General features: G+C 46.1%; 2 long non-coding RNA genes across 3 annotated transcripts in view; one reads left to right on the top strand and one right to left on the bottom strand.

Annotated features, from left to right (window-relative positions):
- Positions 1-12,609, bottom strand: part of LOC138854620 (uncharacterized) — a 215,571-nt gene that overhangs the window by 178,603 nt on the left and 24,359 nt on the right. The window lies entirely within an intron of this gene.
- The window catches only part of LOC128704505 (uncharacterized), a 34,549-nt gene continuing 24,070 nt past the window's right edge, over positions 2,131-12,609 (top strand). Inside the window, exons 1-2 of the long non-coding RNA XR_011393801.1 lie at positions 2,131-2,289; positions 5,880-6,150. This is a non-coding gene — a long non-coding RNA (uncharacterized lncRNA). The remainder of the gene's footprint in view (positions 2,290-5,879; positions 6,151-12,609) is intronic.

Raw genomic sequence — 12,609 nt, 5'->3', positions numbered from 1 at the left:
TGGGATTCTATAGCTGGGTGTTGGGTGGAAGCTGTGAGTGTAGATTGTAGTTTGTGTTGGGATGGTGTTCTGAGGATAGTTCTGTGTGTGTTTGCCCTTGCTGCTCTGTTCTGCTCTGATTGACCTCTGCTGGTTCCAACCTTGTCTCCTTTCGTAGCTCCTTTCGCTTTTTTGTCTTCTCCCTCAGCTGCTGTCGTTCTGTTTGTGTTCTGTCTCTGTCTAGGAACACCCTCATGTACTTTTCCGAGTACTTCAACCGTGGTTTCTCTTGGAGGATCCTGCTCCATACTGTTTCTGTCCTGAGAATCAGCTTGATCAGTCGTTTTCTCCCCTTGAAGTAACCCCCTATTCTCTGAAAATTTACAATCTCATCCATGTCTTCTTCACCTATTTCCTTGATGATATTCTCAATCTCCTTTCTTTCTGCCTGCCATCTTTCAGTGTGTGTCCTTTCCTCTCTCTCCTGAAACCCGTGGATAAACACTGATTTAGCCCTTTCCTCCTCCCATTGCCTCTCCCTCTGTGACTCTGGTTCCTGTCTGTACATGGTCATTTTCTCCCTTGTTTTTTGCAGTGGCTCTTGGTAGCATTGTTGTGCCTCTGCATTTGACCTAACCCCCTCTCTGCCTGCACCCAGCTGCTCTCCCCGTTCACTCCTTGGCCCTTCTTGGCAGGTTGATATGGCCTTAGCATAATTCATATCTCCCTCCTTCCTGTTCGGCCTCTCATCTTCATATGCTGTGTCTTCTCTGGTCAGTGCCCATGTAACTTGCTTCAGCCTGTTTACCTCATCTTCTAGGACCCTTATCCTGGTTATTGCAGTTTTGGCTTGTGCCTCCCAGTTCTTCTCCTTCTCCAACCTCTCTTCTAATTTCACAGTAAGCTCTGTCTCCATTTTTTCAGAAAGCTCTCCTAATTTTCTCTCCAACTCTTGTTCCATCCTTTTCCACTGCTCCTCCATCCACTCCTCCCTACCAGAACCATTCTCATCTGATCCCTGGTTCCTGCGAGTCCCCACCATATTTTTTTTAGGAGAAAAGAGAGAGAAAGAGAGAGAAGGGAAAGGAAGGAGAGAGGGAGAGAGTGAGAAGGGAAAAGGGAGGAGAGAGGGGGAGAGTGAGAAGGGAAAAGGGAGGGGAGAGAGAGAGAGAGAGAGAGAGAGAGAGAGAGAGAGAGAGAGAGAGAGAGAGAGAGAGAGAGAGAGAGAGAGAGGAGAGAGGGGAGAGAGGGGCAAAGAGAGAGGAGAGAGAGGTGGAGAGACAGGGAAGAAGGGGGGAGAGAGGGGGAGATGGAAGAGATAGGATAGGGGGAGATAGAGGGGAGAGAGATGGGAAATGGGAGAGGGAAGAGATAGTGAGAGGGGGAGAGATGTTAGAGGGGGAGAGATGTTAGAGGGGGGAGGTGTTAGAGGGAAGAGATGTTATAGGGGAGAGATGGGAGAATGGAGAGTTGGGAGAGGGAAGAGAGAGATAGGCAAAGGGAGAGATAGGTAGAGAGAGAGATAGGTAGTGAGAGATATAGGTAGAGAGAGATAGGTAGCGAGAGGTATAGGTAGAGAGGTATAGGTAGAGAGAGGTATAGGTAGAGAGAGGTATAGATAGAGGTAGTGAGAGAGATAGGTATAGAGGGAGAGAGATAGGTAGAGATAGGTAGAGGTAGAGAGAGAAACAGGTACTGAGAGATAGGTAGAGAGAGATGGGTAAAGAGAGGTAGAGAGATAGGTATTGAGAGAGAAAGAGAGAGAGAGAAAGAGAGGGATGGATTTCAGGTCAGTTAACAGGAAGGTATTAAATCCTGTGTATTTGTGTGTGTGCGTGTGTATGTGTGTACGTGTGCCCCCACTTCTAAGTATTCATACTGCTAATAAATATCAGTAGTAATACCAGTATTTCTAAAACTACCAACAGTGATTCTAGCACTTATCACTTCTACTTATAAAACACAGAAAGTAATTAGGTTGTAAAATTTAGCTTGTCTCAGCTTCCAGGAGTGTCTGACGTCACATCTCGCTAGGCTGCCCCTCGCTAGGCTTCCCCTCGCTAGGCTTCCCCTCGCTAGGCTGCCCCTCGCTAGGCTGCCCCTCGCTAGGCTGCCCCTCGCTAGGCTGCCCCTCGCTAGGCTGCCCCTCGCTAGGCTGCCCCTCGCTAGGCTGCCCCTTGCTAGTCAACACTATCTTCATCTTATCTATGCTATTTCTGCTCTAATTCTGGTAATAACTTGCAGGAGTGAGTGACCAGTATCTACAGTGACGCAAGGCCAGGATTCAGAACCCCACAACAACCCCAACAGGTGAGTGATACTTGCGCTGGCAGCGGTGCGATGACAAGTTGCCATATGCTGATGACGTAGTCGTCGTACATACGCCTTCTATCACTATTTTGAAAACTCTTCACCCAATGTTTATAACCGTATATGCTCATACATCTCACGCCCCTCAAGTGATTTCACTTATGATAGAATACGCTTCACTTACATTAGAATACACTTCACATTCGGTGTTACACTTTATATGTATAATGTCACACAACTGTTGTGACGTCACTGCTTCAGCAGGCCTACTGCCACCTTCCCTTGTTATATATTTTATTTTTTCCTTTCTACTTTTGCTTATTAACTTTTCACTCTCACTGTATGGTGCTCCACATTTCACTTGTTATCCAATCTCTAGAAATTCTTGAACACCCGCTTCCACACTCACTTGAATCTTTGTATATTTGAATCTGTGTAGCAACAGAAGCCTACTAGCCACTAACAGTTTGAAACTTTGAAATATTAATGATTTCAGCCTTCCTCTCGACTTTTTTTAACTAATAACTTTAGTTACAACTCGTAGGATTGTTCACTGACGTTGTCACTACCACTAATTACTGTTAGCAGTTACTGCACGCCTTAAAAATACTAAAGTTCTCAGAGCCTTGTGTGTGTGTGTGTGTGTACTCACATAATTGTACTCACCTAATTGTGGTTGCAGGGGACGAGACTCAGCTCCTGGCCCCGCCTCTTCACTGATCGCTACTGGATCCTCTCTCTGCTTCCTGAGCTTTGTCATACCTCTTCTTAAAACTATGTATGGTTCCTGCCTCCACTACTTCACTTGCTAGGCTATTCCACTTGCTGACAACTCTATGACTGAAGAAATACTTCCTAACGTCCCTGTGACTTGTCTGAGTCTTCAGCTTCCAGTTGTGACCCCTTGTCCCTGTGTCCCCTCTCTGGAACATCCTATCTCTGTCCACCTTGTCTATTCCCCGCAGTATCTTGTATGTCGTTATCATGTCTCCCCTGACCCTTCTGTCCTCCAACGTAGTCAGTCCGATTTCCCTTAACCTTTCCTCGTACGACATTCCCTTGAGCTATGGGACTAGCCTTGTTGCAAACCTTTGTACTTTCTCTAACTTCTTGACGTGCTTGACCAGGTGTGGGTTCCAGACTGGTGCTGCATACTCCAGTATGGGCCTAACATACACAGTGTACAGTGTCTTGAACGATTCCTTATTAAGGTATCGGAACGCTATTCTCAGGTTTGCCAGGCGCCCGTATGCTGCAGCGGTTATTTGGTTGATGTGTGCCTCCGGTGATGTGCTCGGTGTTATGGTCACCCCAAGGTCTTTCTCCCTGAGTGAGGTCTGTAGTCTTTGTCCACCTAGCCTATACTCTGTCTGCGGTCTTCTTTGCCCCTCCCCAATCTTCATGACTTTGCATTTGGCTGGATTGAATTCGAGAAGCCAGTTGCTGGACCACATGTCCAGCCTGTCCAGGTCTCTTTGCAGTCCTGCCTCATCCTCGTCCAATTTAATTCTTCTCATCAACTTCACGTCATCTGCGAACAGGGACACTTCAGAGTCTATTCCTTCCATCATGTCGTTCACATATATCAAAAATAGCACTGGTCCTAGAACTGACCCCTGTGGGACCCCGCTCGTAACAGGCGCCCACTGTGATACCTCTTCACGTACCATGACTCGTTACTGCCTCCCTGTCAGGTATTCCCTTATCCATTGCAGTGCCCTCCCTTTTACGTGCGCCTGATCCTCCAGCTTCTGCGCTAATCTCTTGTGGGGAACTGTGTCAAAGGCCTTCCTGCAGTCTAGGAAAACGCAATCTACCCACCCCTCTCTCTCGTGTCTTACTTCTGTTACCTTGTCATAAAACTCCAGGAGGTTTGTGATACAAGATTTACCTTCCATGAACCCATGCTGGTTTTCATTTATAATCTTGTTCCTTTCCAGGTGTTCGACCACTCTCCTCCTGATAATCTTCTCCATGACTTTGCACACAATACATGTCAGAGACACAGGTCTGTAGTTTAGTGCCTCGTTTCTGTTTCCTTTCTTAAATATGGGGACTACATTAGCTGTCTTCCATTTCTCAGGTAGTTGCCCAGTTTCAAGGGATGTGTTGAAGATTGTGGTTAAAGGCACACACAGCATCTCTGCTCCTTCTCTAAGGACCCATGGGGAGATGTTGTCCGGTCCCATCGCCTTTGAGGTGTCAAGGTCACTTAAAAGCTTCTTCACCTCCTCCTCAGATGTTCGAATGTCATCCAACACTTGTTGGTATATTCCCTCTTGATGTTCCCTTCTGTTCTCTCTTCCCACAGCCCTTCCTGTCTCTTGTGTGTGTGTGTGTGTGTGTGTGTGTGTGTGTGTGTGTGTGTGTACTCACCTAATTGTACTCACCTAATTGTGGTTGCAGGGGTCGATACTCAGCTCCTGGCCCCGCCTCTTCACTGATCGCTACTGGGTCCTCTCTCTCTCTGCTTCCTGAGCTTTGTCATACCTCTTCTTAAAACTATGTATGGTTCCTGCCTCCACTACTTCACTTGCTAGGCTATTCCACTTACCTGGAGGTTATTCGGGGCTGACAACTCTATGACTGAAGAAATACTTCCTAACGTCCCTGTGACTCGTCAGAGTCTTCAGCTTCCAGTTGTGACCACTTGTCCCTGTGTCCCCTCTCTGGAACATCCTATCTCTGTCCACCTTGTCTATTCCCCGCAGTATCTTGTATGTCGTTATCATGTCTTCCCTGACCCTTCTGTCCTCCAGTGTCGTCAGTCCGATTTCCCTTAACCTTTCCTCGTACGACATTCCCTTGAGCTCTGGGACTAGCCTTGTTGCAAACCTTTGTACTTTCTCTAACTTCTTGACGTGCTTGACCAGGTGTGGGTTCCAGACTGGTGCTGCATACTCCAGTATGGGCCTAACATACACAGTGTACAGTGTCTTGAACGATTCCTTGTTAAGGTATCGGAATGCTATTCTCAGGTTTGCCAGGCGCCGGTATGCTGCAGCAGTTATTTGGTTGATGTGTGCCTCCGGTGATGTGCTCGGTGTTATGGTCACCCCAAGGTCTTTCTCCCTGAGTGAGGTCTGTAGTCTTTGTCCACCTAGCCTATACTCTGTCTGCGGTCTTCTTTGCCCCTCCCCAATCTTCATGACTTTGCATTTGGCTGGATTGAATTCGAGAAGCCAGTTACTGGACCACATGTCCAGCCTGTCCAGGTCTCTTTGCAGTCCTGCCTCATCCTCGTCCGATTTAATTCTTCTCATCAACTTCACGTCATCTGCGAACAGGGACACTTCAGAGTAAGATACAAAGAGGTCTGCATGTTCACACACATCTTCAGACAATATCATGGCTATTGTTTGTACGGCGATTCACTAAATCCGAAAGAGGTCATGCAGCTCAGAGATAATTAAACAGTCAGCTTAAAAAAAAAGAGTCGGATAGGTCAAATTATTTTCCCTTATAGAGGGTGAGCTCCTGAAGCAGACATATGTTAGAGTAAATATTATAATGTTTGTCTCTTAGCTTGAGTCCAGCCTCGTGTTTCATCATTAAACAGATGTTAATGTAACACTTTATATGTTCAACAGTAAGTTGAGGCCATCATCACAATGAGAACTGTGTTGTTCCTGTTGGCGACTGTGTTGCTGGCAGCTGCCTACACTCAAGCAACTGCTACGTCTGGAACCACCGAGCAACCAGGTGATCAAGGAACCAGCGGGACACAAAGTGACGCAGGAACCACTGCATCACAAGATAGACCAGAAAACAGCGAGACACTTGACGGTGGTGGTGCTGGTGGTTTTCTTGCATCTTGGGGCATCTAGGGCATTAAAATCTAGTCCTTCACCTGACACACAGGTGAGTAACAACAGTACTTCACCTGACACAGGTGAGTAACAACAGTACTTCACCTGACACAGGTGAGTAACAACAGTACTTCACCTGACACAGGTGAGTAACAACAGTACTTCACCTGACACAGGTGAGTAACAACAGTACTTCACCTGACACAGGTGAGTACAAACAGCACTTCACCTGACACAGGTGAGTAACAACAGTACTTCACCTGACACAGGTGAGTAACAAGAGTACTTCACCTGGCACAGGTGAGTAACAGCACTTCACCTGACACAGGTGAGTAGCAACAGTACTTCACCTGACACAGGTGAATAACAGTACTTCACCTGACACAGGTGAGTAACAACAGTACTTCACCTGACACAGTGACAACAGTACTTCACCTGACACAGGTGAGTAACAACAGTACTTCACCTGACACAACAGTACTTCACCTGACACAGGTAACAACAGTACTTCACCTGACACAGGTACTTCACCTGACACAGTGACAACAGTACTTCACCTGACACAGGTGAGTAACAACAGTACTTCACCTGACACAGGTGAGTAACAACAGTACTTCACCTGACACAGTGACAACAGTACTTCACCTGACACAGGTGAGTAACAACAGTACTTCACCTGACACAGGTGAGTAACAACAGTACTTCACCTGACACAGGTGAGTAACAACAGTACTTCACCTGACACAGGTGAGTAACAACAGTACTTCACCTGACACAGGTGAGTAACAACAGTACTTCACCTGACACAGGTGAGTAACAACAGTACTTCACCTGACACAGGTGAGTAACAACAGTACTTCACCTGACACAGGTGAGTAACAACAGTACTTCACCTGACACAGGTGAGTAACAACAGTACTTCACCTGACACAGGTGAGTAACAACAGTACTTCACCTGACACAGGTGAGTAACAACAGTACTTCACCTGACACAGGTGAGTAACAACAGTACTTCACCTGACACAGGTGAGTAACAACAGTACTTCACCTGACACAGGTGAGTAACAACAGTACTTCACCTGACACAGGTGAGTAACAACAGTACTTCACCTGACACAGGTGAGTAACAACAGTACTTCACCTGACACAGGTGAGTAACAACAGTACTTCACCTGACACAGGTGAGTAACAACAGTACTTCACCTGACACAGGTGAGTAACAACAGTACTTCACCTGACAAAGTAACAACAGTGAGACACAGGTAACAACAGTACTTCACCTGACACAGTTCTTCACCTGACACAGGTGAGTAACAACAGTACTTCACCTGACACAGGTGAGTAACAACAGTACTTCACCTGACACAGGTGAGTAACAACAGTACTTCACCTGACACAGGTGAGTAACAACAGTACTTCACCTGACACAGTGACAACAGTACTTCACCTGACACAGGTGAGTAACAACAGTACTTCACCTGACACAGGTGAGCAGTAACAACAGTACTTCACCTGACACAGGTGAGTAACAACGGTACTTCACCTGACACAGGTGAGTAACAACAGTACTTCACCTGACACAGGTGAGTAACAACAGTACTTCACCTGACACAGGTGAGTAACAACAGTACTTCACCTGACACAGGTGAGTAACAACAGTACTTCACCTGACACAGGTGAGTAACAACAGTACTTCACCTGACACAGGTGAGTAACAACAGTACTTCACCTGACACAGGTGAGTAACAACAGTACTTCACCTGACACAGGTGAGTAACAACAGTACTTCACCTGACACAGGTGAGTAACAACAGTACTTCACCTGACACAGGTGAGTAACAACAGTACTTCACCTGACACAGGTGAGTAACAACAGTACTTCACCTGACACAGGTGAGTAACAACAGTACTTCACCTGACACAGGTGAGTAACAACAGTACTTCACCTGACACAGGTGAGTAACAACAGTACTTCACCTGACACAGTAACAACAGTACTTCACCTGACACAGGTGAGTAACAACAGTACTTCACCTGACACAGGTGAGTAACAACAGTACTTCACCTGACACAGGTGAGTAACAACAGTACTTCACCTGACACAGGTGAGTAACAACAGTACTTCACCTGACACAGGTGAGTAACAACAGTACTTCACCTGACACAGGTGAGTAACAACAGTACTTCACCTGACACAGGTGAGTAACAACAGTACTTCACCTGACACAGGTGAGTAACAACAGTACTTCACCTGACACAGGTGAGTAACAACAGTACTTCACCTGACACAGGTGAGTAACAACAGTACTTCACCTGACACAGGTGAGTAACAACAGTACTTCACCTGACACAGGTGAGTAACAACAGTACTTCACCTGACACAGGTGAGTAACAGGTGAGTAACAATACTTCACCTGACACAGGTGAGTAACAACAGTACTTCACCTGACACAGGTGAGTAACAACAGTACCACTCACTTGACACAGGTCACCTGACACAGGTGAGTAACTACAGTACTTCACCTGACACAGGTGAGTAACAACAGTACTTCACCTGACACAGGTGAGTAACAACAGTACTTCACCTGACACAGGTGAGTAACAACAGTACTTCACCTGACACAGGTGAGTAACAACAGTACTTCACCTGACACAGGTGAGTAACAACAGTACTTCACCTGACACAGGTGAGTAACAACAGTACTTCACCTGACACAGGTGAGTAACGACAGTACTTCATCTGACACAGGTGACACAGTAACAACAGCACTTCACCTGACACAGGTGAGTAACAACAGTACTTCACCTGACACAGGTGAGTAACAACAGTACTTCACCTGACACAGGTGAGTAACAACAGTACTTCACCTGACACAGGTGAGTAACAACAGTACTTCACCTGACACAGGTGAGTAACAACAGTACTTCACCTGACACAGTAACAACAGTACTTCACCTGACACAGGTGAGTAACAACAGTACTTCACCTGACACCGGTGACACAGTAACAACAGTACTTCACCTGACACAGGTGAGTAACAACAGTACTTCACCTGACACAGGTGAGTAACAACAGTACTTCACCTGACACAGGTGAGTAACAACAGTACTTCACCTGACACAGGTGAGTAACAACAGTACTTCACCTGACACAGGTGAGTAACAACAGTACTTCACCTGACACAGGTGAGTAACAACAGTACTTCACCTGACACAGGTGAGTAACAACAGTACTTCACCTGACACAGGTGAGTAACAACAGTACTTCACCTGACACAGGTGAGTAACAACAGTACTTCACCTGACACAGGTGAGTAACAACAGTACTTCACCTGACACAGGTGAGTAACAACAGTACTTCACCTGACACAGGTGAGTAACAACAGTACTTCACCTGACACAGGTGAGTAACAGCAGTCCTCCACCTGACACAGTACTTCACCTGACACAGGTGAGTAACAACAGTACTTCACCTGACACAGGTGAGTAACAACAGTACTTCACCTGACACAGGTGAGTAACAACAGTACTTCACCTGACACAGGTGACTAACAACAGTACTTCACCTGACACAGGTGAGTAACAACAGTACTTCACCTGACACAGGTGAGTAACAACAGTACTTCACCTGACACAGGTGAGTAACAACAGTACTTCACCTGACACAGGTGAGTAACAACAGTACTTCACCTGACACAGGTGAGTAACAACAGTACTTCACCTGACACAGTACTTCACCTGACCCCGGTGAGTAACAACAGTACTTCACCTGACACAGGTGTGTAACAACAGTACTTCACCTGACACAGGTGAGTAAAAACAGTACTTCACCTGACACAGGTGAGTAACAACAGTACTTCACCTGACACAGGTACTTCACCTGACACAGTAACAACAGTACTTCACCTGACACAGGTGAGTAACAACAGTACTTCACATGACACAGGTGAGTAACAACAGTACTTCACCTGACACAGGTACTTCACCTGAGTAACAACAGTACTTCACCTGACACAGGTGAGTAACAAGAGTACTTCACCTGACACAGGTGAGTAACAACAGTACTTCACCTGACACAGGTGAGTAACAACAGTACTTCACCTGACACAGGTGAGTAACAACAGTACTTCACCTGACACAGGTGAGTAACAACAGTACTTCACCTGACACAGGTGAGTAACAACAGTACTTCACCTGACACAGGTGAGTAACAACAGTACTTCACCTGACACAGGTGAGTAACAACAGTACTTCACCTGACACAGGTGAGTAACAACAGTACTTCACCTGACACAGGTGAGTAACAACAGTACTTCACCTGACACAGGTGAGTAACAACAGTACTTCACCTGACACAGGTGAGTAACAACAGTACTTCACCTGACACAGGTGAGTAACAACAGTACTTCACCTGACACAGGTGAGTAACAACAGTACTTCACCTGACACAGGTGAGTAACAACAGTACTTCACCTGACACAGGTGAGTAACAACAGTACTTCACCTGACACAGGTGAGTAACAACAGTACTTCACCTGACACAGGTGAGTAACAACAGTACTTCACCTGACACAGGTGAGTAACAACAGTACTTCACCTGACACAGGTGAGTAACAACAGTACTTCACCTGACACAGGTGAGTAACAACAGTACTTCACCTGACACAGGTGAGTAACAACAGTACTTCACCTGACACAGGTGAGTAACAACAGTACTTCACCTGACACAGGTGAGTAACAACAGTACTTCACCTGACACAGTAACAACAGTACTTCACCTGACACAGGTGAGTAACAACAGTACTTCACCTGACACAGGTGAGTAACAACAGTACTTCACCTGACACAGGTGAGTAACGACAGTACTTCACCTGACACAGTAACAACAGTACTTCACCTGACACAGGTGAGTAACAACAGTACTTCACCTGACACAGGTGAGTAACAACAGTACTTCACCTGACACAGGTGAGTAACAACAGTACTTCACCTGACACAGGTGAGTAACAACAGTACTTCACCTGACACAGGTGAGTAACAACAGTACTTCACCTGACACAGGTGAGTAACAACAGTACTTCACCTGACACAGGTGAGTAACAACAGTACTTCACCTGACACAGGTGACACAGGTGAGTAACAACAGTACTTCACCTGACACAGGTGAGTAACAACAGTACTTCACCTGACACAGGTGAGTAACAACAGTACTTCACCTGACACAGGTGAGTAACAACAGTACTTCACCTGACACAGGTGAGTAACAACAGTACTTCACCTGACACAGGTACTTCACCTGACACAGTAACAACAGTACTTCACCTGACACAGGTACTTCACCTGACACAGGTGAGTAACAACAGTAACAACAGTACTTCACCTGACACAGGTGAGTAACAACAGTACTTCACATGACACAGGTGAGTAACAACAGTACTTCACCTGACACAGGTGAGTAACAACAGTACTTCACCTGACACAGGTGAGTAACAACAGTACTTCACCTGACACAGGTGAGTAACAACAGTACTTCACCTGACACAGGTGAGTAACAACAGTACTTCACCTGACACAGGTGAGTAACAACAGTACTTCACCTGACACAGGTGAGTAACACCAGTGAGTAACAACAGTACTTCACCTGACACAGGTGAGTAACAACAGTACTTCACCTGACACAGGTGAGTAACAACAGTACTTCACCTGACACAGGTGAGTAACAACAGTACTTCACCTGACACAGGTGAGTAACAACAGTACTTCACCTGACACAGGTGAGTAACGACAGTACTTCACCTGACACAGGTGAGTAACGACAGTACTTCACCTGACACAGGTGAGTAACAACAGTACTTCACCTGACACAGGTGAGTAACAACAGTACTTCACCTGACACAGGTGAGTAACAACAGTACTTCACCTGACACAGGTGAGTAACAACAGTACTTCACCTGACACAGGTGAGTAACAACAGTACTTCACCTGACACAGGTGAGTAACAACAGTACTTCACCTGACACAGGTGAGTAACAACAGTACTTCACCTGACACACAGGTGAGTAACAACAGTACTTCACCTGACACAGGTGAGTAACAACAGTACTTCACCTGACACAGGTGAGTAACAACAGTACTTCACCTGACACAGGTGAGTAACAACAGTACTTCACCTGACACAGGTGAGTAACAACAGTACTTCACCTGACACAGGTGAGTAACAACTTCACCTGACACAGGTAGTAACAACAGTTTCACCTGACACAGGTGAGTAACAAGTACTTCACCTGTACTTCACCTGACACAGTAACAACAGTACTTCACAACAGTACTTCACACAGGTGATTAACAACAGTACTTCACCTGACACAGGTGAGTAACAACAGTGACACAGTAACACAGACACAGGTAGTAACAACAGTACTTCACCTGACACAGGTGAGTAACAACAGTACTTCACCTGACACAGGTGAGTAACAACAGTACTTCACCTGACACAGGTGAGTAACAACAG

This window comes from Cherax quadricarinatus, chromosome 64 (genome assembly GCF_038502225.1).
Source record: "Cherax quadricarinatus isolate ZL_2023a chromosome 64, ASM3850222v1, whole genome shotgun sequence".
NCBI lineage: Eukaryota > Metazoa > Arthropoda > Malacostraca > Decapoda > Parastacidae > Cherax > Cherax quadricarinatus.
This window is presented reverse-complemented; position numbering and strand designations above follow the sequence as displayed.